We start from the raw sequence: 26240 nt of genomic DNA, 5'->3' as shown, positions 1-26240 counted from the left end.
CGCTGAAAAAAAATGTAACTTTTAGGAAATTCAAGGATTTAGATTTGGCATCATTTAAGGAAGATATTATGAGAAGTACTTTGTTTTCATCCGGCAGAATACCCCATGGTTTACAGAAGAAATAAGAGAAACAAAACGTGAGCGCAGAAAGGCAGAACGGAAATGGCTGTCTAGAAAGTTAACTGTCGATATGGATGTTCTGAGATATATTCGGAGCAAGATGAACAAACTTTGCCAGGAAGCTAAATCATCTTATCACACTGGGAAAATTTGTGAATGTAAGCATAATGTTAAGAAAATGTTCCAAATCACAAACTCCTTGATGAATGTGAAACAGGAGTCACAAATCCCAAGTCACGAAGACCCAAAGAAGCTGGCTAATGATTTTGTCAACTTCTTCTCCCAAAAGATCAAGAATATAACAAATGAATTTCTTCACCCCTTGTTCGAACACATTTCTTATGCGAACGACATCAAAGAGTTACAGTCATTTGATCCAATTAGTAGTGAAGATCTACAGAAGTTAATTCTTGATGGAAACTCAAAGAGCTGTTCGTTAGACCCATTACCTACTCAACTACTTAAAGAGTGTTTAGACTGTCTTTTGCCGGTGCTAACGAGATTAGTGAATCTTTCAATCTCCTCGTGCATCATGCCAGGGTCCTTGAAGTCTGCCAGTTTAACACCATTGCTGAAAAAAACTGGCTTGGATCAGGATGACCTTAAGAACTATAGGCCAGTCAGTAATCTTCCATATATATCAAAAATCATCGAATGGGTTATTGTGAAACATGAGAAATAATGGTTTTCTTGAGAGTCATCAGTCAGCATACCGAAAATTCCACAGTACGGAAATGGCCCTGGTTAAAACTGTAAATGATCTCTTTTGCTCTATGGATGATTCCAGGTCCTCATTTTTAGTGATGTTAGATCAAAGTGCCGTGTTTTGACACGATAAATCAGGATATCTTACTACATAAGATTCGAAAATATGTATGGAATATGCGGTTCTGCTTTGAATTGGCTAAATTCTTACTTCAAAAATCGAACTCAAACTATATGTTTAGCAGGGATGTTATCTCATCCACAGGAACTAATCACCGGGTTTGCACAGGGATCAGTACTGGGACCATTTTCGTAACCTTCATACACATCCCCCCTGTTTCCTGTAGTTAAAGAATATGATATTAATATGCATATATATGCGGACGACACACAGATGTATGATTCATTCGGAAAGGATCATAGCTGAAAAAACTTCAGCTCGGAATATTGGTGTCATATTGGACAATTCTCTGACTCTATCTGAACATATTAACTGTGTAACACATTCATGCTATCTAATACTGTCGAAGCTGGACTATGCTAATGCCTTGTTTTATGGTCTTCCCGATTCTCTCCTAAACAAACTCCAAACTGTCAAAAACTGTGCAGCAAAACTAGTGATGAGAAAGAAGAAATATGACCACGTGACCCCACTTCTAAGGCGCTTGCATTGGTTGCCAGTTAAATATCGGATCATATTCAAAATTAATATGATGACATACAAGGCACTCCATAATCAAGCACCAGACTATATCAAAGAGATGATCAGAAAATACAACCCAAATCGAAATCTTAGATCAACTTCGCTCAATCTACTTACAGAAAAACGCTTCAAACTGAAACGTAGTGGAGATCGAATCTTTTCTGTATCCATTAGATCAAGCAAGACCGTAGACATTTTTAAAACCAATTTAAAAACTCATTTCTACAACCAAGCGTATCAGTAATTAAATGTATATATGTATTATAATTTGACATATGTCGGGCAATGTGGTATCATGATTGTAAAGCGCTTAGAGCATCTTAGGACGATTAGGCGCTATATAAATGTCTTATTATTATTATTATTTCTCACTATTTCCGAGACCTGTCTGTCCATGTTTAGGGGGGCATCCAAATAAACTCCAAGATTCTTAACACATGGTGCAAATGGTATATTAAATTGATCAAAGTTTAGACCATCACGCTCTACTTTCTCTCGACATCTTGAAGGACCGATGATCATCGATTCTGTTTTGTTGTCATTCAATTTTAACATGTTGTTGCTCATCCATGATTTCACAGATACAAGGCATTGCTCCACCTTATTAAGAATATCATGCTGATTCTCGATAGAGAATTTATCAGACAACTGGGTGTCATCAGCATATAAATGATATAGAATGCCTGGTGTACTGATGATACTCCCTAGTGGCTTAGTGTAGAGGATGAACAAAATCGGTCCAAGCACTGATCCTTGGGGGACTCCGCAATTTAATGACTTGTGCACTGAGTTAGAGTTGCCAATATTGACATACTGTTGGCGATCAGAAAGATAGGATCTGAACCACTGGAGAACTGAGCAATCAAAGCCAAAATCTGAATGAAGACGGTCTATCAGCCGTGAGTGGTCAATTGTGTCAAATGCAGCTGATACTTTTAGCTAACACATCGTTTCCGGTGTTAAGATTCGGTAAAATGGACTCGGGAGATTTACCTATTAAAGATGACATGGTTGAAAATAAGGCTTTCGGGTTAGCTGATTGTAATTGTATAAGTTCATTAAAATATTTTGATTTCGTCTGCTTAATGAGGGAATTGAATTTATTTCGTGTAACGTAAATTTGCCTATGAATTTCTAATTTTGATGAAAGCCAACGATTTTGTTTTTTTGTGTCTTTTCCTTTCCACGATAGGTGCATGTTTGTTGGTAATGTCACAAAGGGTAGTGTTGAAAAGTTCAACAAGTTCATTGACACCAGAAGGTGGATTGGTATATAATGTCGATGACATTATGTCATTTATGAAGTCTGGTCGAGAAATAGACCTTATGTTACAACATTTTGTTACATTGAAGGGGTGGGTATATAATTTTAAAATAAGATCAAAATGTATCCAATAATGATCAGACATCTGGTTATCAAGTACAATCAAGTTTCGCACAATGTCAGTATCACCTCTAGTTATAACCCAGTCGATGGTGTGTCCCTGACGATGCATTGGGTGATTGACATGCTGTACCAGACTATGAGCTTTCAATGACTTCAATACTTTTGACGAACAAGGTTTAGTTGGATCATCGAGATGGATATTAAAGTCCCCAAGTAACAAATTGAAGTGTTTTTTAGATTCAGGTTATCACATAACCTAGAAAAATCAATGTGGAACTGGAAATCTGGAATACGATTTTTAACTGATGGAGGGGGCCTATATACACCCAATATATGTAAGGCCTGGCTTGCAAAGGTCACGACTAATTCCATCAATTCCATTGATGTATATTGCACAGATGATTTAATGAATTTGACTTTGAGATAGTCTCTAAAAATGACTGCGAGTCCACCGCCCGTGCTTATCACACGGGATTCATGTCTGAAAGTGTACCCTGGAGGGACGAGCTCTGCAATTTTTGATTCATCGCCTGTTTCACGTAACCATGTTTCAGTTAGGACAATAATATCAAGACTGTTATCTAGTATATGATTTGTAATTTCGCGAGTTTTGTTTCTGACCGAACGAGCGTTCCATAATGCTATTTTTATGTTTTGATTTAACCTTTTCGGATGAACACAGATCAAATCTTAAGGTTAATTGATGAACAGTTGCTAGCAAGGGTGTTATTTGTTTCAGACTTTCTAGAGAACACATCAGTGATTACTTTTATGGGTCTTTGTTTTCTAGAACCACCTCGTTTACCCCTTCTTGTTGGCTTTGTGTTACTAATCCCTAACTTGCGTAGATGATACAATAGATGTTGATTAATCTTCTGAGATTAAAAAAGGTCGGTTTCGCCGACTTCGCGGGAATCCAGCCCTAAGGATTAAAATGGATTAAAATGGATTAAAAACGTAACAGTGGCGTTATAGATTGTTATGATAAGAATTTACACTTTCATAATCCCCACTGTAACTAATTAAGTGCTTGTCCACGAAATTGTGCAAAATCGGGAAGGTGATGGGTCGGCCGATTCCATTCATATTCATAGGGTTTGGTCATGCCCATGAGACTACTGGATAGCCAAAACCGCTGATCTCAGAAATTGACCCTAGCCGAGATACGGCAAACATGTGTTTTTGGGTCTTTTTTCTCATTTTTTCGTCAATTTTAGGCAATGTTAGCTGCTGTTTTTCAGGTTGTAAATGAGTACTTATGAAACGAATGATGATTCGATATATTAAGCTAGGTAGTAATGTTTCAAAAAAATGAAGAAAGAAAAATCTATCTTTCCACTCTGGGGTGCCATTTGGTTATTCTTGAAGTGTATAAATCAAACCTTATAAAGAACCCTAACTTTATGCCGCGATATCTCCACTGCCGCGGGGTCCCATGAATTCTTTTTATGGTTGTTAGTAACTGGGTATCAGGTCTCTCGATTAAAAAAATAAAATTTCATATGTCTATAACTACACTCTCAAAAATAGTGGGTAATTTTGATAAAAATCGGATAAATTCGACAATTTTACGAAGCTTTATCCCCAATATTATTCAACTGATATTCAAACAAATGTAGTATAATACAGACGCCTTCACAGCTGCTATGTTTTCGCAACATAATGTTCGTATGACAACTCTTACTGCAACTGGAAGTGAAAATTTGCTAAAATTTGCATTATTTCACTCTTAAATCTCTTGATATGTACAGATCTCGTTATAAGCTGCAGTTGAGAGAACTGTCATAGCTCACAGTAGTCATTGAATAGTAAAATGTAGGCCTAAATCCTCAAGATTGGAAAATAAATTCTACACTCTAAAAAGTTTCAGGTCAGCACGACTAAAAAGGCAAGATTTTGTCTTTTCTTTCAATTTTCAGGACCGATGTTATCTTTACCTCTACCTGCGACCAACGAGTTAATCATCTATATTTAGACTATACCCTTCCTACAAGTAGTAGTCCTACACTCTTAAAGTACGGTGATCATCATCTTCACAAAAAGACCCAAAAATAAACAAAAAACTTTTTTTTTTCAATTGGCTTAATGTAGCAATAGGTGTACGTATATATCAAACAGCAACTATTGGTACTAGTAGTAGATTAGTTTTATACATGTTGGTCCAACTCATAACATTTTTTTCAACTTGTACGTAAAGCAGAAAGCGCAGATTGCTCTCTGAGGTAAGAATATACAATCGCAGATTAAATACTAAATTGGGCAATGCCTGGTGAGTCAATCCTTAATCCTCACAAAATATCAAATATATACAAAATTTACTTTCGGGAGGGAATACTAATCCTTACAAAATATCACATCTAATTACATTCATGAACCCTCCCAAAATATCAAATGTAATACAAAAACTACGTTCATAATTTTTCACAATATATCAGAGACATTCAATGAATTCTTTCCTTACAAAATATCAAATACAGTATTATACAAATTTACATTCATGAACCCTCGCAAAATATCATACAAAATTTACATTCATAAATTTTTACAAAATATCAGAAGGATAAAATAGTGGAAGTACCTCATGAATCTAATCTCCTCAGTGTATATCAGGATCTATCAGCAGGACGGTGTTACTATCATTGACAAATAGTAAATATCATCAGGACGGTGTTATAATCATTGACAAATAGTAAATATCAGCAGAACAGTGTTATAATCATTGACAAAAAGTAAATATCAGCGAGACGATGTTACTATCATTGAAAAATAGTTAATATCAGCGGGACGGTGTTACTATCATTGAAAAATAGTAAATATGAACAGGACGGTGTTATAATCATTGACAAATAGTAAATATCAGTAGAACGGTGTTACATCATTGACAAATATGTAGTAAATATCAGCGTGACGATGTTACTATCATTGAAAAATAGTAAATATCATCAGGACGGTGTTACTATCACTGACAAATAGTAAATATCAGTGGGACGATGTTACTATCATTGACAAATAGTAAATATCATCAGGACGGTGTTATAATCAATGACAAATAGTAAATATAAGTAGAACGGTGTTACTATCATTGACAAATAGTAAATATCTGGACGATGATACTATCATTGAAAAATAGTAAATATCATCAGGTGTGCAGGACGGTGTTATAATCATTGACAAATAGTAAATATCAGTAGAACGGTGTTACTATCATTGAAAAATAGTAAATATCAGCAGGACGATGTTACTATTATTGAAAAATAGTAAATATCAGCGGGATGATGTTACTATCATTGATAAATAGTAAATATGAGCAGGACGGTGTCATTGAAAAATAGTAAATATCATCAGGACGGTGTTATAATCATTGACAAATAGTAAATATCAGTAGAACGGTGTTACTATCATTGAAAAATAGTAAATATCAGCGGGATGATGTTACTATCATTGAAAAATAGTAAATATGAGCAGGACGATGTTACTATCATTGATAAATAGTAAATATCAATGAAACGCTCCCTCAGATATCACCAGTAATCACTCTTAGTATTTAGCGTCCGCATAATAAATCCACTGCTACCAATGATACATACCCTCTGATGTATTTAGTACACTCTTTCAATAAAACATGCTCAGTCTCTTTAGGATACACAGTGAAAACGCTGCATTTTGAAGTAGAAAACTGCGAAAAACCACATACAGCAGCCACCATCTTGGATGGCTGGATACCAGAACTGATAGTTTTGACAGAGCGGGTTCTACGACTGCCTGAGCGGGTTCGAAATGCTAGTGTGTCAATTGCCGATGGTATCGAGTCGTTTAGCATCCATATTTTGTGACTATATTGATTAGAACATATAAAAATCAGATGATCCAATATCAAAATTGTCAAAACTTAGACAATGTTATCGCGCATGCGTATGAAGATGTATGAAATTTTATTTTTTTAATCGAGAGGCCTTGTACCTGTTTACTAACAACCACAAAAATAATTCATGGGACCCCGCGGCAGTGGAGATATCGGGGCATAAAGTTGGGTACTTTATAGGGTTCGATTTATACCCTTCAGGAATAACCAAATGGCACCCCTCAGTGGAAAGATAGATTTTTCTTTTTTCATTTTTTTAAAACATTACTACTTAGCCTAATATATCGAATCATCATTTGTTTCATAAGTACTCATTTACAACCTGAAAAACAGCAGCTAACATTGCCTAAAATTGACGAAAAAATGAGCAAAAAGCCCAAAAAAACACCTGTTTGCCGTATCTCAGCTATGGTCAATTTCTAAGATCGGCGGTTTTTGGCTATCGAGTAGTCTCATGGGCATGACCAAACCCTGTGAATAGGAATGGAATTGGCTGACCCCTCACCTTCCCGATTTCTGCATGGTTTTCTCATGGACTGGCACTTAACCAACATTTTAGCATCAGATAAGAAATAAAAAACATAACTATACTATAATACAACAAAAATTAATTTAATTTCGTCAAATAAATAAAAAACATAACTATACTATAACAAAAATTAATTTAACTTCGCCAATAAAAACAACTATAATATAACAAAAATTAGTTCAATTTCGCCAAATACGACACCCTGTCTAAATACTCGACTAATGTCAATTTATCTTGCTGGTGTCTTCGTTTCAATTCCTCGAGCTGGCTTTGAATTTGAGCATATTTATATCTTTTCGTTGGTCGTTCCTGTCCCCCAGCATATTGGACGATTCTTATCTCATTAATATTTTGTTCTAGTTGCAAAAATGTGATCAATTCAAAAACATTAGGGTGGGCTTTTCCAACTAGCTTCTTGACCCTTGAAGTATTACAATTCTTGGTGCTGCATTTCCAAATAGTAGTTTCATCTATTTTTCGTTTACTTACACCGTACATATAACCACCTGAGCAAAGACATCGTCCTCCGCGATTTGTAGGTACAAAGCTGAATTCAAGTTGTGCGTTTGCCATTGTAGAATATTATCTGAATTTCGGATAGTGTAACAGGATTTTATACCTTTAAAAATGACACCTATTGTGTGAGTGAGCGAATAGGTGAACACTACTTGGGTGATTTGATGATATTCATCATTAGTTGTCAATTGGTGAATAAAATTCAGAGTGAACATAAATTCATAAAATCTTTAACACCGTTCATTGGGTCCTAATAACAACATGTCTCTATTTAAACAAAAGCCGACACATCGATATCTGCGCCTTCGCGGGAAGGATTAATTTTGGTCACGCTCTGTAACTGCGCCTTCGCGGGAATACACCAATGAAAATCAATTAGTTGTTGGCGATCATAGTGTGTCATGGATCAGTGATTATCTGATGAGTTAACTCTATCTACCTCTGTGTTGCAATAAATTGTACTATTTTCCACAGTTATCATGAATACACAAAATAAACCACATTATCACTAAAGTAAGTTAATCCAAGGATTCTCTGTAATGTAATAAATATTCTGGTAACAAAATAATACATCTGGAAACTGTTTACAAGATAAAAAATAACTATTTCCCGAGGGCTCCAAACAATGACTGCTACCTGTAAGGCGCACATCTCGAAGTCCAAAATTTTATTTGTAGACACTCTGCAAGATCACAATTTTTATCTGATTTCAACAAAACTTGAAATATACGTGTATCTCTTAAAGATCTCGGCATGTATCGGATCGTAACTTTATGGATTATGGACCCTGATTGTACAAAAATTCACGTTTTAGCTTGTGGACACTCCAGGTCACAATTTTTATCCGATTTTGATGAAAGACAATTTCATACAGATCAGATTATAATTTTTGTCATTTGAGGGGTCACAAGGTTCTACAAACTAAAACAAGGGTCTTAACCCTGGAAGTAATATACAGACAATTTTGAAATTTGACAGGTTTTTTAGTGTTAATAATTTAAATAATGCATATAAATTTCATACAGATCGCATGATAACTTTTGTCATTCAAAAGTTCAAAAGGTTCACAAGGTTCACAAAGTAAAACAAGGCCATAACGACGAAATAATAGACGGAAATTGCTAAAATTCAACAGACCTCCGTTTCACAAATTTCATACATATCGGATGATAACTTTCATCAATCGAGCATTAACAAGGTTGAATAAAGTGAAATAAGGGTCTAACTCCAGAAGTAATTCTTGTAAAGTGCTGAAATTCAATAGGCTTCATGGTTTCACTAATCTAAATGATGCATATAAATTTCATACAGATCGGATGATGACTATTGGCATTAGAGTGTTCACAAGTTCAAAGTGAAACAAGGGCCATAACTCTAAACGTAATAAAAAGAAATTGCTGAAATTCAATAGGATTCTTTGTTTCACTGATTTACATAATTCATATAAATTTCACAAAGATCAGATTATAACTTGAGGCATTAGAAAGTTCACACGATTCAACAAAGTGAAACAAGGGCCATAATGTAATTAACGGAAATTGCTGAAATTCAATAGGATTCTTCTTTTCACTAATTTAAATGACGCATATAAATTTCATACAGATCGGCAGATTACTTTAGATGTTAGAGCGTTCACAAGGTGCAACAAAGGCCATTACTCTAAAATTCAAAAGGCTTCTTCATTTCATTAATTTAAACAATGCATATAAATTTCACAAAGATCGGATGATAACATTTGGCATTAGAGCGACACATTTACAAGGTTCAATAACACAACATACAGTAGAATTTGTATGAGCAGCCACTCCTATCAGCGACATCTCCTTGTAAGCGGTCACGATAAATTCCCCCCGTAAAAGTTCTATTGTTTCATCTCTTTATTCAACGGTCATACCTCTAATGCGGCCAGCGGTCACTATTTTACTAATAAATTCATCAAAACATCGCCCATTCAACGGCAATTGTTGAATGAATAAATGATACCATCTTGTCGTTCTTTGTAACACCCCAGCTAATCCCATGAGGAGTAGTTAATTAACTGGACCCCCACTGATCAGGTAAAAAGAAATGTAAAAATAACTATCAACCCGGGATTATCTGTTAATTAATCTTTTGTTTTATTAAACGACAAAACTGATCAGTGTTTTCACGCGTAACGACACATTATTTGATACTGATTGAATAAAATAAAAGTACCAAGTTTTGTCACGATCATCTAGTATCTCTTTTCCATTGCCACTTTGTTGTTAAACAGACGTTTTAGCACCTCCTATAATATTACATACGGAGTTACACCCCCTGTAAATAGGTGATAAAATCAGCGATGGTTTTTTGTTCATGTGCTTTTTTGATAAAATAAAATTAATTCATCGATTTTCTTCACAAAAATGGATCAATATTATCAAATGCATCACAATGGTAGACAGTAGTACGGATGAATGAACAGGGGCGACGGCAATATACATCCACATTTCCATGTGGCCGTATAAAAACTTGTCAGGGCATTACTCACTGAACCACCAAAAATGAGAGAGGGAGAGAAATAATAATAATAATAATAACAAGATGACTAGTCATCAACATCCCGCGCCCTTACACTTGTATGGAAGAAATAAGGAAAAATAACTTGTTTATGCTATTGGTAATCAATATAAAAATGTATCAGATTTCGCAAACAGTGTCACTGGTCCTAATATTGTGGCCCTGTTTAGTAGATATTGCTCTCTATTTCTGAAAACAAATGACTGATTGCTATTTACTAGAAGATTTGAGATAATTTATGACATTAAGCTCTGGTTTTAAAAATTAGACATGACTACAGAGAAAATAGAGATATTTTGCAAGTGGAGAGAACTGGTGCTTTAGACAAATCTCATATTCCGACACATGGTATATCAATTCACAGAATTTCATACTTTGATCACAGTAGCTCGGCAAGGCAGGGTCGCTACTCCCTGTAAGGTTTGAACAACAACCTTTGCCTACCTCAATTAGCTGCTGTATGTTAAGTTCACAGAATTTCATACTCTGATCACAGTAGCTCGGCAAGGCAGGGTCGCTACTCCCTGTAAGGTTTGCACAACAACCTTTGCCTACCTCAATTAGCTGCTGTATGTTAAACAATAAACTTATACATCAGAAAATAAAATACTATAATAGGTTAATGTTTGTATAAAGTTTCAAAAAGATTTCTTGAACAGATAATAAAACATGCTCCAGAAACAAAATCAGGACGGAAGGCTGGATTTCAGAAAATAAAATAATGGGTAATATTATTATAAAGGTATTTGAACAGTCAAATGTGTTTCCATGGAAACACATAAAATTATCAAATCTGAGAAATTCAAAATAAGTGCCATGAAGATATCTTGAACGATTTATGAGATATGCTCCAGAAACAAAATTGTACACCAAAAACTAAGTAAAATTTGTTTCCATGGAAACACACAAAATATCAATCCCAGAAATTCCTAAATAGCAAAAGGCACAACTACTGTAATGGGTTGATGTGTGTGCAAAGTTTCAGAAAGATATCTTGAACAGTTTATGAGATATGCTCCGTAAACAAAATTGTACACCAAAAACTAAGTCAAATTTGTTTCCATGGAAACACAAAAAATATAAATCCCAGAAATTCCTAAATAGCAAAAGACACAACTACTGTAATAGGTTGATGTCTGTGCAAAGTTTCAGAAAGATATCTTGAACGGTTTATGAGATATGCTTCGGAAACAAAATTGTACATCAAAAACTAAGTCATTTTTGTTTCCATGGAAACACAAAAAAATATAAATCCCAGAAATTCCTAAATAACAAAACGCACAACTACTGTAATAGGTTGATATGTGTGCAAAGTTTCAGAAAGATATCTTGAACGGTTTATGAGATATGCTCCGGAAACGAAATCGGATGGACAGACAGACGGACAAAACCCATTTCAATATTCCTCCCTAACTTCGTTCGGTGCCGGATAATAATAATGTCTTTATTTTCTGAAGGAACATATTTAGTACATGAGTTCTAATTTTCAACATGTCCCTCCTACTCTATAAAACTAGCAACTACACAGTAATAATATTTACAAAGTGCATATATAAATTATATATCATATTATATAAGCTTATAATAAAGAAATAACAAACAAACAATAAAGAAAGAAAAAAAGGGCAAATAAACATACATTCAGAGGATAACAGTAATTAACAAGGGTTCAAAGATTTAACGTGTTTTACTAACTCCTTTCTGAAGATAAAACTTGAAGACGCGTGTTTCACAGTTTGAGGTAGTGAATTCCAGAATACAGAGGCGGTATATTGGAATGTTCTTGTCATTGCCTTTTTCTTACTTTTTGGAATTGCTTATTTAAGTTGACTTTCTGATCTCAATGTCATGGTAGTTTCGGTCAATTTAGAATTTTCACAGAATGTGTTATATAAATATGATGGTAATTTGTCTCTTAGAATTTTGAAGCTGAGCATTCCTTGGTTATATTGAATGCGTTGGTAGATTGTAAGCCAATTTAGAGACTCAAACAAAGGTGCCGAATGTGAATCAGGTTTTTTATCCAAAATGCTCCTTGCCGCACGCTTTTGAAGTTTATACAGGACCTCTAGTTTACCTTTATTGGCATTACCCCAAACTGTGGAACAGTAATCTAAGTATGGTAAAATATAGCCGTTGAAAAATAAAATTCTATGATGGTGTGGTAAATAAGGTTTTAACTTTGTCAGGAGGTAGATTTTGGAGGATATGATTTTGGAAATTTTGTTAATTTGGAGATTCCATTCTAAATTTTGGTCAACAGTAAGTCCTAATTACACTGCTTCAGAAACATTTTCTAATCATTCTCTATTAACTTTTAGTGATAAGCAGTTTGTGTTTGTTTGGGGTTTTGAAGCGATTAGCATGGCTTTGGTCTTTTTAGCATTCATTACCATACCATTATCATTACACCAATTAAATACATTTAGTAAATCCTCTTGAAGGGCAATCTCTATATTAGCTAGATTGTTGCTAGAGAAGTGAAGGGTACTGTCATCAGCAAAAAGATCAGTATGGCATTTAAGGACATGAAGTAGGAGATCGTTTATGGAAATCAAGAAAAGTAATGGACCAATGGGACCCCACATTTCACATCAGTAACAGTTGAATGACATGCCCCTAAGACTACTTGTTGCTTTCGAAATTCCAGATAGGATGAAATTAGTTCATGCGATTTCAAGTCAAATTTGTATAATTTTAATTTTTGGAGCATTAATCTATGGTCTATAAGATCAAAAGCCTTACTAAGATTGAGATAAACAACTCCGGTCATATTACTCGAGTCTATTTCTTTCAGCCAGATATCTGTAATTCTCAATAAGGCTGTTGAACACGAATGCTTTTTCCTAAAACCCGATTGAAATTCATAAAATAGTTTGTATTTTTCAAAACATACTGTAATTTGAGAACTAATGTCTTTTTCAAATACTTTTGATATTGTGGGTAAGACAGAAATTGGCCTATAATTATTTGGTAGATCCTTATCTTCCTTCTTGTGGATTGGGATAAGTTTAGCACATTTTAATTGTTCAGGGAAAATATTTTTTGAGATGCATAAATTTATTATATAAGTTAATGATTTAAAAATATAGTGTCGACATCCTTAGAATTTTTGGTCCTATAGAATCAATACCGGTAGCCTTACTTGGATCGAGCATATTTAGATATTTGTGTACATCTGCACATGAGATATAATTTATCGTAATTTCTTTGTCGGGAGGAATTGTTTTTTGAACAAATTTATCAATCTTTTCACAATATTTATTGGAAAGGGGGTTATATACAGGTATAATATCATCGGTAACCTTGGTAAAATAATTATTCATAATATTAGCAATATCAGATAAATCATCATATTCTTTATCATCTGATTTATTCACTCGACACAAACTAGGTCATTTGGGGACTAACATATGGTTCAATTTTATTTCAACAATATAGAAATATTGGGTTTTTAGAAAGAAAAAACTAATTTCATCTTAGCTAGCACTTTTACCCACTACAGGGATCATCATGCATTTAATAATGAGATAGTGAACAATTACATAACGTCATGGCGTTATTAATACATATATGTACATGACAATAATAATATCAAATATAAATATTTTAGAATACCAAATTACAATATAAAATTATGCAGTATTTAATTTAGGGTGATACTTGTTAAAGGGACAATAACACTCTGGCTGGCTTGACAGCTCCAGAAAATAGAACGTACGCCCACTCAATTTTCAAAATTTCCTCATTGTGACTCAGTATGCTGTGGGGGGTCACAAATGCTGGAGCACTGTATGTTTCAGAACTATCATCCATTCATGGCAGGTAATATTTGTACAGCAACTAATTAATTCTTTTTTGACAATTATGGTACCAGTTCATGTAGATCACCCTGGGCTATTTCATCCCAAAATTACATGGGTTGTTTCATCTCACTTATATAGGGTCGTTTCATCCCATAAATTTAAAGATAGGTTGCCAGGCAACAAAACATACGCCCACAGCAGCTAAATCGTCCGAGCAGTCGACAAGGGTTGTCACATATTTATTCTTTTGTAGGTAATTAGGGGAATTTAATAGACAATTTCATACAGATGACATTATAATTTCCGTTGTTTGAAGGTTCACAAGGTTCTAAAATCTAAAACAAGGGTCGTAACTCTTGAAGCAATCTACAGAAATTGTTCAAATTCGACAGGCTTTTTTCGTTTTAATAATTCAAATAATGCATATGAATTTCATACAGATCGGATGATACTTTTGTTGTTCGAAAGTTCACAAAGTAAATCAAGGGCCATAACTCTAGACATAATTGATGGAAATTGCTGACATTCAATAGGCTTGTTTGTCTTCATTTCACTAATTTAGGTGATAACTGAAACTCAATAGGGTTGTTCGTTTTAAATGATACATATAAATTTCATACAGATCGGATAATAACTTACAAGATACAACAAAGTGAAACAAGGGCCATAACTCACGGCGTAATTAACGGAAATTGCTAAAATTCAATAGGCTACTTCATTTCACTAATTTAAATGATGCATATCAATTTCAAACAGATCGGATGATAACTGTTGTCATTAGAGGGTTCACAATATTCAACAAAGTGAAACAAGGGCCATAACTCTAGATGTAATTAACGGAAATTGCTGAAATTCTATAGGCTTCTTTGTTTTACTAATTTAAATGATGCATATAAATTTCATACAAATCGTTTGATAACTTTTGTCATTAGAGCGTTCACAAGGTGCAACATAGTAAAACAAGGGCCATAACTCCAGAAGAAATTAACGGAAATTGCTGAAATTCAATAGGCTTCTTCATTTCACTAATTTAAATGATGCATATCGATTTCAAACAGATCGGATGATAACTGTTGTCATTAGAGCGTTCACAAGATTCAACAAAGTGAAACAAGGGCCATAACTCTAGATGTAATTAACGGAAATTGCTGAAATTCAATAGGCTTCTTTGTTTTACTAATTTAAATGATGCATATAAATTTCATACAGATCGGTTGATAACTTTTGTCGTTAGAGCGTTCACAAGGTGCAACAAAGTGAAACAAGGGCCATAACCCCAGAAGAAATTAACAGAAGTTATTGAAATTAAATAGGCTTCTTCATCTCACTAATGCAAACAACATATATCAATTTCAAAACAATCGGTTGATAAATGTAGTCTGTAGAGTGTTCACAACGAGGGCGTATAAAAACGAGGATTATATGAAAAAACACGAACACAACTTTTATATGAATTTTTAATATTCTATTTATATAGTAATAACAATAATAATTTTATTACTGTTTCGAATTATTCAATGACATTATTGTTTCATTCACTTTGCATTATATCCGTTATTACTACACCTCATTTCTTGTCACAATATTTTTCCAACGCTGTGAAAATCTTAGTTGTTGGTAAGCTACTGGACACTTTCATCATTAACATACTGGTAATGATATCATCACTTTTATACATGATAGTACCAATAATTACAACTAATTTTGTTTTTGCAGTACTGATACAGACAAGAGAAAGAATATGCCTCCTGAAATGTCTACAACCTCTGTAGGAATTAGCCCCTTTCAAGAAGATATAACTCAAGACCAGAGGCTGCCAGGCAGGATACGCCCACATTTTCGAGAGATGGATAGAGGACAAGCTAAAAAGAAAGTGATTTTTCCTACAATCAAGGGCCATAATTCAGGAAATTACAATTCGATATGCGCAAATATCGAAAGGAACCGAGATCTTTGCGTTATAAACTTACATTTCAAGTTTCAACAAAATCGGATAAAAATTGTGACCTCTATATTATAGGGTCCACAACCTTGATATACCATATTTTTAAGCTATTTGAGAATGAAGGGCTGCCATTTTGTCTGTCAGTTTTGGGCCGATTTTCAAGAAATTCGAACTCAGTCGTCCTTAGGGTGTAAAGCGGAGCATCTCTAGTTTATAAATATGATCAAAATATTGTCGATGAATTGATTTTGAACAGAAACAATCGAGTTTTAAAACCCTCCAAGAATATAAATAAACTCCGCCTGTTGCCATGCTGTCCACACAACTCCTTTGCTGATTGGCCCAGACACTGCGTGCAAGACATTATCGATAAATATTTGGTTTTGGCGATAATGTTTTTGGGTACCTACATGCGATTCACTCTAATAAGTGGCAGAAAAAAAAAAAAATTCTGATCATAGAGATTGCTGTTGAATGTTATAGACCGGGCGCCTGCTTCAGTTAATCATACTAAGAGAGTGAAATTGTCTGATAGGGCATAATTGTTTGTCAATGCCTACTGTAGTACTAGTCAAACATCTGGATTGCTGCCAGGAATTAACCTGGGGGCCTAAAGGGAGCCCATTTTCACTTTTAATCATACTTTGGTAGGGAGGGACAATTTTGATAATATTTAATATATAGGTAATACTGAGTCGAAAAACACCATTGACAGCAACTTTTTGTTGACGGTGACCTTGGACAGCAAAGGTCAAGTGCTGTCCAAAATTCATTTATTCATACTAAGTGAGGGATGGCTAAAACTTTTTGAATATGATTCATTAGACGGTTCCAAACATTCCTACATCATTGCCAGCAATTTCACACTGACCGGAAGTGGCAACAGTGACAGTTAAATTAGGGATGGGACAATAATATAAGTTTGTAAACGCCGGTTATTTCCTAATGCCAAATTGGCTGAAAAAAAAGAATCTGAAAAAAATTTTCCCGAAAATTTAATTTTTATGGTGGTGCAGTCCCATTTTTCAAAATGGCGGCCAAAATTGATGGAAAAAATGAAAATTCCTATATATTAACTCCGGCTAACGGTATACATAGCTTTCATGGTGTTTAACATGAGATTTTGGGGGACGCCGAAATCAAATATGGGCACTAAAAATAATTTCAAAAATCCAAGATGGCGGCCAAAATGTCACGATTTTCCACTTTTTTGGAAAATTTAGATAGGATGTGGCTTGTATGGTGCCGAACATGGGGTTCACGAGATTGCTGAAATCAAATAATGGCCTGAAAATTAATTTCAATAATTCAATATGGCGGAAATTAAAGATGGCCGAAAGTAGAATCCAAGATGGCGGCCAAAACGTCATAATTTTTCATATTTTGCCAAATTCTGTCTTCATTAGCCCATTCGGGGCAGAAAAGTTGGACGTTAAACCAGACTTCATTTTATTTCCTTTTTTGCCAAATGCGTAAAGCCTTGGCATGGCATTAATTTGGGATCAAATCAAAAATGGCGGTCAATCAACGTTAACTGTGAACCAAATATATGGTTTCTAATAAGTATTTTGTTACTACAAAGGCACCCTGACACAGATTATTAACGTCAAAACTAAAAGTATCACAATCAACCATGCCTCTGGTGAGAATAGATGGTTTACATCAGGTTACCCAGAAAACGATCACAAGCTGGTAAAGCCGGGGCAGATGCATACACCTTCAAACTACAATGCCTTGCTGTGTTAGCTGGTTCAAGTGTCAATGGAATAAAGAGCAATATCGAATTGTGGATGACTGACCAAGCGGCCAACTGTTCCAAGATATTGATGAATCTCGGCGTTGAGCCAGCAAAGGTCCTGAAACGCTGCGCCATATGTACTACTTTGTATCGACCACAGTATAGAGAAGACATTCAGTGACACGGAACAGAAAATTAGATTTGAGAAAATTGTATAACTCTGTCTAAATCAGATTATTGTGGAACCAAAGGATCGAAGGGCGGATTATACTTGGTTATTTTGGGGAAGTTTGGGATTTCGGTATGAGGTGCTGAGTCTAAGGGGGTTTGGGGTTGCCTAGATAATTATTAGAATCAAAATATGTAACCCCATGTTTAAGATCCCACAGTAACGTGACGATTCAGTGGTCATTTTTTGTGGACGCTTGCCGGGATCAATATTACGAAATTTATGCCGTGTATTTACAATCAGCACCACTTGAAACCATAAACGAAGCTAGTTTGCAGACATGTTAATTCCTACGTCAACGATTTTCATCAAAAACTCTAGGAATACTGTGGATATTTTGAGAAGAATTTATCAGCCCCTTCCTTTTTGGATATTGAGTTTAATTGAAAATGATTGGTTTGTGTGTATGAAATATATATATATATCGGATTAGAACCGCATTACATAGTGCATTAATTTTTCAGTATGGTGACCATTCAGGACAAAGATTTACTCTCAAAGTAGATAAGCCTCTGTGTGCAGAATGATATAGCCCCTTATTTAAGATTACACAGTAACATGACGGTGTAATATGTCAACAGTGGTCATTTATATGTGGGCCATGTATGTTGATAACACCAATACACCAATACATAGTGTCATTTAGCGATAGACCAATCTCATTATTTGAATAGCATTTCTGGTAAAGAAAGGGCCACCAATTTTCACCAGTTTTACAGGGTACAGGAGGGACGGGATTGGGACGGGATTATAGGGAAGTCAACGCGACTACACGACCAACTTTGCTGTTATATAATTTAAACGCAACATTTCAGGACATTTTGCTGGCTCAACACCGACGAGATCCATCAACATCTTGGATCAGTCGGCAACTGGTTTGTCATTCAGAAGTCGATATTGCCCTTTATTTCATTGACACTTGAACCAGCTAATACAGCAAGGCATTGTAGTGTGATTGCGAAGCTATCAGGTTTGACCTTAATAATCTGTGTCCAGCTGCCTTTGGGCTAATGAAGACAAAATTTGGCAAAAAATGGAAAATTATGATGCTTTGGCCACCATCTTGGATTTCTGCCATCGGCCATCTTGAATTTCTGCCATCTTGAATTATTGAAAATAATTTTCGGACCATTATTTGATTTCAGCGACCCCGAGAACCCCATGTTCGACACAATACAAGCCATATCCTATCTAGATTTCCCAAAATAGTGGAAAATTGTGATATTTTGGCCGCCATTTTGGATTTCCGCCATCTTGTATTTTTGAAATTATTTTTAGTGCCCATATATGATTTTGGCAACCCCCAAAATCTCATGTTAAACACCATGAGAGCTATGTTTACAGTTATCCGTACACAAAATACAGGAATTTTCATTTTTTCCATCAATTTTGGCGGCCATTTTGAAAAATGGGACTGCGCCACCATAAAAATAATTATTTTTTCAAAAATTCTTCCATATTCATTTTTTGTAGCCCTTTTCGCATTAGAAAACATCTGGCATTTTATTGATTTTCTAAATAATTGATTATTGTCCCATCCCTAGTTAAATACCACAACATGGCATCAGGTATGAGGCATCAGATATAATCATACATTGAGAGGGATGGCTGATTTTTTTTACACAATGTTAAAATATGTATATACACTACAAAAATACAAATGACAGCAATTTTACACTAACCAGAAGTGTTGCCAGTGATGATTACGTAATAGGCCCCATTAGAAGGATATAATCATGCACTGAGATTGATGGCTGATTTTTTTACACAATGTTTAAGTATGTATATACACTACAAAAATACAAATGACAGCAATTTTACACTGACCGGAAGTGTGGCCAGTGATGATTATGTAATAGGCCCCACCCTCATATATAATCATACATTGAGAGGGATGGCTGATTTTTTTACACAATGTTAAACAATCCGACGATGCTTGGTCTGATGATAGCGAGAGCGAAGATGATGATGAAGATGATATTTAAACGAGGTTTAAATTATGTATGACTTTGATCGTAACTATTGATGTCCATGTTACCAGGAAAAGATTGGTCGTACATGGAATATATAGACGACCATGGTATATACAGAAGAGTAACACTTTGGTTTAGATAATATAGCTACCCTGCCATTTATGCCCTGCCATCGTAATTTTGCAGTAGGAGATACTTTAACATTTTATGAATTTATAGACTTATCAGGCACCCAATTTCATGAGGATGGAGCCTATTACGTAATCATCACTGGCGACACTTCCGGTCAGTGTAAAATTGCTGTCATTTGTATTTTTGTAGTGTATATACATATTTTAACATTGTGTAAAAAAATCAGCCATCCCTCTCAATGTATGATGATTATATATGAGGGTGGGGCCTATTACATAATCATCACTGGCGACACTTCCGGTCAGTGTAAAATTGCTGTCATTTGTATTTTTGTAGTGTATATACATATTTTAACATTGTGTAAAAAAATCAGCCATCCCTCTCAATGTATGATTATTATATATGAGGGTGGGGCCTATTACATAATCATCACTGGCGACACTTCCGGTCAGTGTAAAATTGCTGTCATTTGTATTTTTGTAGTGTATATACATATTTTAACATTGTGAAAAAAAATCAGCCATCCCTCTCAATGTATGATTATATCTGTGGATGGGGCCTATTACGTAATCATCACTGGCGACACTTCCGGTCAGTGTAAAATTGCTGTCATTCGTATTTTTGTAGTGTATATACATATTTTAATATTGTGTAAAAAAATCAGCCATCCCTCTCAATGTATGATTATATCTGATGCCTCATACCTGATGCCATGTTGTGGTATTTAACTGTCACTGTCGTCCCTTCCGGTCAGTGTGAAATTGCTGGCAATGATGTAGGAATGTTTGGAACCGTCTAATGAATCATATTCAAAACATTTTAGCCATCCCTCACTTAGTATGAATAAATGAATTTTGGACAGCACTTGACCGTTGCTGTCCAAGGTCACTTTCAACAAAAAGTTGCTGTCAATGGTGTTTTTCGACTCAGTATTACCTATATATTAAATATTATCAAAATTGTCCATCCCTACCAAAGTATGATTAAAAGTGAAAATGGGCTCCCTTTAGGCCCCCCACACCACCTAAATGGGCAGGTTAATTCCCGGCAGCAATCCAGATGTTTGACAAGTAGCCATTGACAAACAATTATGCCCTATCAGACAATTTCCCTCTCTTAGTATGATTAACTGAAGCAGGTGCCCGGTCTATTAATCGAAACCACGTGGCTGATGATGTAAATTAATCGACAAGCAGGTGTGTGTCATTGAGTAATACTATTACTAATCAACTGTCACGGGTAAATGATAAAGCCATCGACAACTCATTATTTACTCCAAATAATTAATCCAAGTGGTGATTATTTGATATCTCATATCATCTTTAAAAAATAATCTATAGACCTTAAATGGAAATAAACAAAATGGCCAATAATTTTCTTTTCAAAGAAAATTTTATTGATAGCTGAATTCCGTTTACCGTCACTTCTTCATACGGCATGCAATGTAAGGAATGCATCTGGGATATTATTGTTTAAAATTCTCTTATCACAATGGGTCAAAAAAATGAGAACGACCAACGAGCCGAAATGCGACGATTCTCAGTCTGCCATTGAGTATCCTCTGAATAATGTTGATATTTACATCAAAGCCAAAATGCTTGAAAGTGAACGTAAGCATTTCTTGACTATGAAATTGACATTTCTATAGGGACTCATATTTTGATAACGTCACGGTACCTGAAAATAATAATAGACCAGTGATGGGATTTCAAAATTTTAGTTGTCGGACATTTTCTTCCCGAAAATAAAGGGACATAACTCTTATCGTTATTTAAGCAGGCGTTTTCAAACCACAATTAAGAATCACGTGTCAACAAAATATTCAAATTCATACGTATTAAAAAAAATTAGATGCACCTCGTAATTTTTCATATTTAATTCCCGTACGGTATTCAAATTTATGTCGATAATATTCCTAAAAAATTACATGACATCGTAATACCATAGAATGAAAGCGTGTCGACTACTGCCCATCCGTACCGGTTTCAAATTTCCCCAAAATTACTGTATTTTTCGGGTCATAAGTCGATACATTTTTCAGCAAAGTCCGGCATTCGTCTTATGCTCCATTTTGATTTATATACGGAAGGTAAAAAAAATGACATCCTGAAATTTATTTGGCCGTAAACCGTAGGAAACGTAGCTCTAACAGAACGAGCGAGTGACACTAACTGTTAAATAATCCCATTCGACTCTAAGCACGTGCTATCGTATAAAAACAATTACTGTAACTACTTACGTTATTCCAATCGAAATATTCGTCAACATTTCTTAGCGTGTTTATTTGTTTATTTAAAAACATAAACCCCATTCAAAATATGATCATAAATCTGACAATATGCCATCAAAATAGAATCTTTCTGCCGACATCAGATGTATTACATTCGGCACGTTTACACCTCTTAATTCCAAGTGTCTTGCGAGATTTCTACTTACATTTTGCGTGTGTGTGAAATAGCTTTATTTAACTTCGGCTTCCACTGACGAAATATAACAGACATGTTATCGGACGCAATGTATATTGATTTGGGGTGTTATATACTATTAGGATATGTGACATATATGACTAATGTCTACGGCCATCATCAAGGAGATTAAAACTTAAGATGGAGAAATCACGGGTTAATCACATAGATTAAGTTTATTGGATTGATATATAGTTCGACAAAGAGAAGCAATGACTTCTGTTCAGGATTGAATTGATGAATTGTCTGACAAAGAATTAAGTCAGCCAATCAAGGCAGATTAAATAGTTAATCAAGGTAGGTGTATTGACGGCATAAAACGATAAATACGTTGATCACTTAATTACCTAATCAATCCAGCCTATTATCAACGATAATCGGGTTGAGTGGTAGTTATGCACTCAGTATACTATATTAATTTTGGAATTTTGAATATTATTTACCATGTCTTGATGTCCGATTGGGCATATTCCTGGTCGGACAATTTAGGACGTGTCCGGAATATACGGGCAAAATCTTATCACTGTAATAGACCTATCGTACAGGCAAAATCTTATTTAAATTCACGTGTTAAATGAACACGCGTACAGCTGTGGCGGCTTCTTTGATGATTGTCCAATCAACAATCTTAATCTCCTGACCACTAGCTGGCACTAAGGTGCTAATTAATTGAGTTAATCTCACTAAAGTTATATTATACACAACAGACTACTAATGTAAAGATTTTTCTTCAGTAGAACACTATCATGTGAATATTATGCCGTATGTGTTGTGGATGTTTCGTTACAAAAGGAGTGCATTTATTACGATTTTTGTCGTCAGCACCCTTGAAATCCTAAATAAAAAACATATTAAACAATGTTGCTATGGGATTTTGTTTTGGAACATACCAAATCTTTGACTTGCTTTTTCTCAAAACTTACTTTTGTGAGTTGGGTAGCTTCTCAGTCAATTTTTGCCCAATTCAAACAAACTATACATCAAATTGAAGGTAATGAGTTAGAGAATGTGAAAATAACAATAACTCAATTTTCAAAATTTCCTCATTGTGACTCAGTATGCTGTGGGGGGGTCATATATAATAATAAGGTTTTATAAATAGGATAACCAGAGGCTGCCATGCAGGATACACCCCCATTTTCGAGAGATGGATAGAGAACAAGCTAAAAAGAAAGTGATTTTTCCTACAATCATGGGCCATAATTCATCAAATTTCAAGTTTCATCAAAATAGTATTAAAATTGTGACCTCTATAGGGTCCACAACCTTGATATACAATATATTTACGCTATTTGAGAACAAAGGGTGGCCATTTTGTCAGTTTTAGGCCGATTTTCACAAAATTCGAACTCAGCCGTCCTTAGGGTGTAACGGTGATATAATAATATATGTTTTTTTAAATCGGATAAAAATTATGACCTCTATAGGATCCACAAGCTAAAAACGCGATTTTTCGTACAATCAGGGGCCATAATTCAGGAAGTTACCGTCCGATATGCGTGAATATCGATAGGAACCGAGATCTTTGGGTTATAATCTTACATTTTAAGTTTCAACAAAATCAGATAAAAATTGTGACCTCTATTGGGTCCACAACCTTGATATACCATATTTTTATGCTATTTGAGAACGAAAGGGTGGCCATTTTGTGTCAGTTTTGGACTGATTTTCACGAAATTTGAACTCAGCTGCCCTTAGGGTGTAACAATAATACAATAATATGTTTTTTTAAATCGGATAAAAATTATGACCTCTATAGGGTCCACAAGCTAAAAGTGCGATTTTTCGTACAATCAGGGGCCATAATTCAGGAAGTTACGGTCCGATATGCGCGAATATCGAAAGGAACCGAGACCTTTGGGTTATAAACTTACATTTCAAGTTTCAACAAAATCAGATAAAAACTGTGACCTCTATAGGGTCCACAACCTAGATATACCATATTTTTACGCTATTTGAGTACGAGGGGCGGCCATTTTGTCTGTCAGTTTTGGGCCAATTTTCACGAAATTCGAACTTAGCCATCCTTAGGGTGTAACGGTGACATAATAATACTTTTTTTTTAAATTGGATAAAAATTATGACCTCTATAGGGTCCACAAGCTAAATATATGCGCGAATATCGAAAGGATCCAAGATCTTTGGGTTATAAACTTACATTTCAAGTTTCATCAAAATAGGATTAAAATTGTGATCTCTATAGGGTCCACAACCTTTCTATACCATATTTTTAAGCTATTTGAGAATGAAGGGCGGCCATTTTGTCTGTCAGTTTTGGGCTGATTTTCACGAAATTCGAACTTAGCCATCCTTAGGGTGTAACGGTGACATAATAATACTTTTTTTTTAAATTGGATAAAAATTATGACCTCTATAGGGTCCACAAGCTAAAAGTGCGATTTTTCGTACAATCAGGGGCCATAATTCAGGAAGTTACGGTCCGATATGCACGAATATCGAAAGGAACCGAGATCTTTGGGTTATAAACTTACATTTTCAAGTTTCAACAAAATCAGATAACCAGCGGCTGCCAGGCAGAATACGCCCACATTTTCGAGAGATGGATAGAGAACAAGCTAAAAAGAAAGTGATTTTTCCTACAATCAAGGGCCATAATTCAGGAAATTACAATTTGATATGCGCAAATATCAAAAGGAACCGAAATCTTTGGGTTATAAACTTACATTTCAAGTTTCAACAAAATCGGATAAAAATTGTGACCTCTATAGGGTCCACAACCTTGATATACCATATTTTTAAGCTATTTGAGAACAAGGGGTGGCCATTTTGTCTGTTAGTTTTGGGCCGATTTTCACGAAATTTGAACTTAGCCGTCCTTAGGGTGTAACGGTTATATAATAATACGTTTTTTTAAATCGGATAAAAATTATGACCTCTATAGGGTCCACAAGCTAAAAACCCTTTTTTTCGTACAATCAGGGGCCATAATTCAGGAAGTTACGGTCCGATATGCGCAAATATCGAAAGGAACTGAGATCTTTGGGTTATAAACTTACATTTCAAGTTTCAACAAAATCGGATAAAAATTGTGACCTCTATAGGGTCCACAACCTTGATATACCATATTTTTACGCTATTTGAGAACGAAGGGCAGCCATTTTGTCTGACAGTTTTGGGCCGATTTTCACAAAATTCGAACTCATCCCTCCTTATTGTGTAACGGTGATATAATAATACGATTTTTTAAATTGTATAAAAATTATGACCTCTATAGGGTCCACAAGCTAAAAATGTGATTTTTCGTACAATCAGGGGCCATAATTGAGGAAGTTACGGTCCGATATGCGCGAATATCGATAGGAACTGAGATCTTTGGATTTTCACGAAATTCGAACTCAGTCATCCTTAGGGTGTAACGGTGATATAATAATACTTTTTTTAAATCGGATAAAAATTATGACCTCTATAGTGTCCAGAAGCTAAAAACGCGATTTTTCGTACAATCAGGGGCCATATTTCAGGAAGTTACGGTCCGATATGCGAGAATATCAAAAGTAACCGAGATCTTTGGGTTATAAGCATACATTTCAAGTTTAAACCAAATCGGATAAAAATTGTGACCTCTACA

The 26240-nt window shown here is 35.0% G+C and overlaps 1 protein-coding gene across 4 annotated transcripts in view; it reads right to left on the bottom strand.

Moving 5' to 3' along the window:
• Positions 1 to 26240, bottom strand: part of LOC126811227 (centrosomal protein 43) — a 361417-nt gene that overhangs the window by 172115 nt on the left and 163062 nt on the right. The gene's annotated exons all lie outside the window — the stretch shown is intronic.

Source organism: Patella vulgata, chromosome 2, assembly GCF_932274485.2.
Source record: "Patella vulgata chromosome 2, xgPatVulg1.2, whole genome shotgun sequence".
Classification (NCBI taxonomy): domain Eukaryota; kingdom Metazoa; phylum Mollusca; class Gastropoda; family Patellidae; genus Patella; species Patella vulgata.
This window is presented reverse-complemented; position numbering and strand designations above follow the sequence as displayed.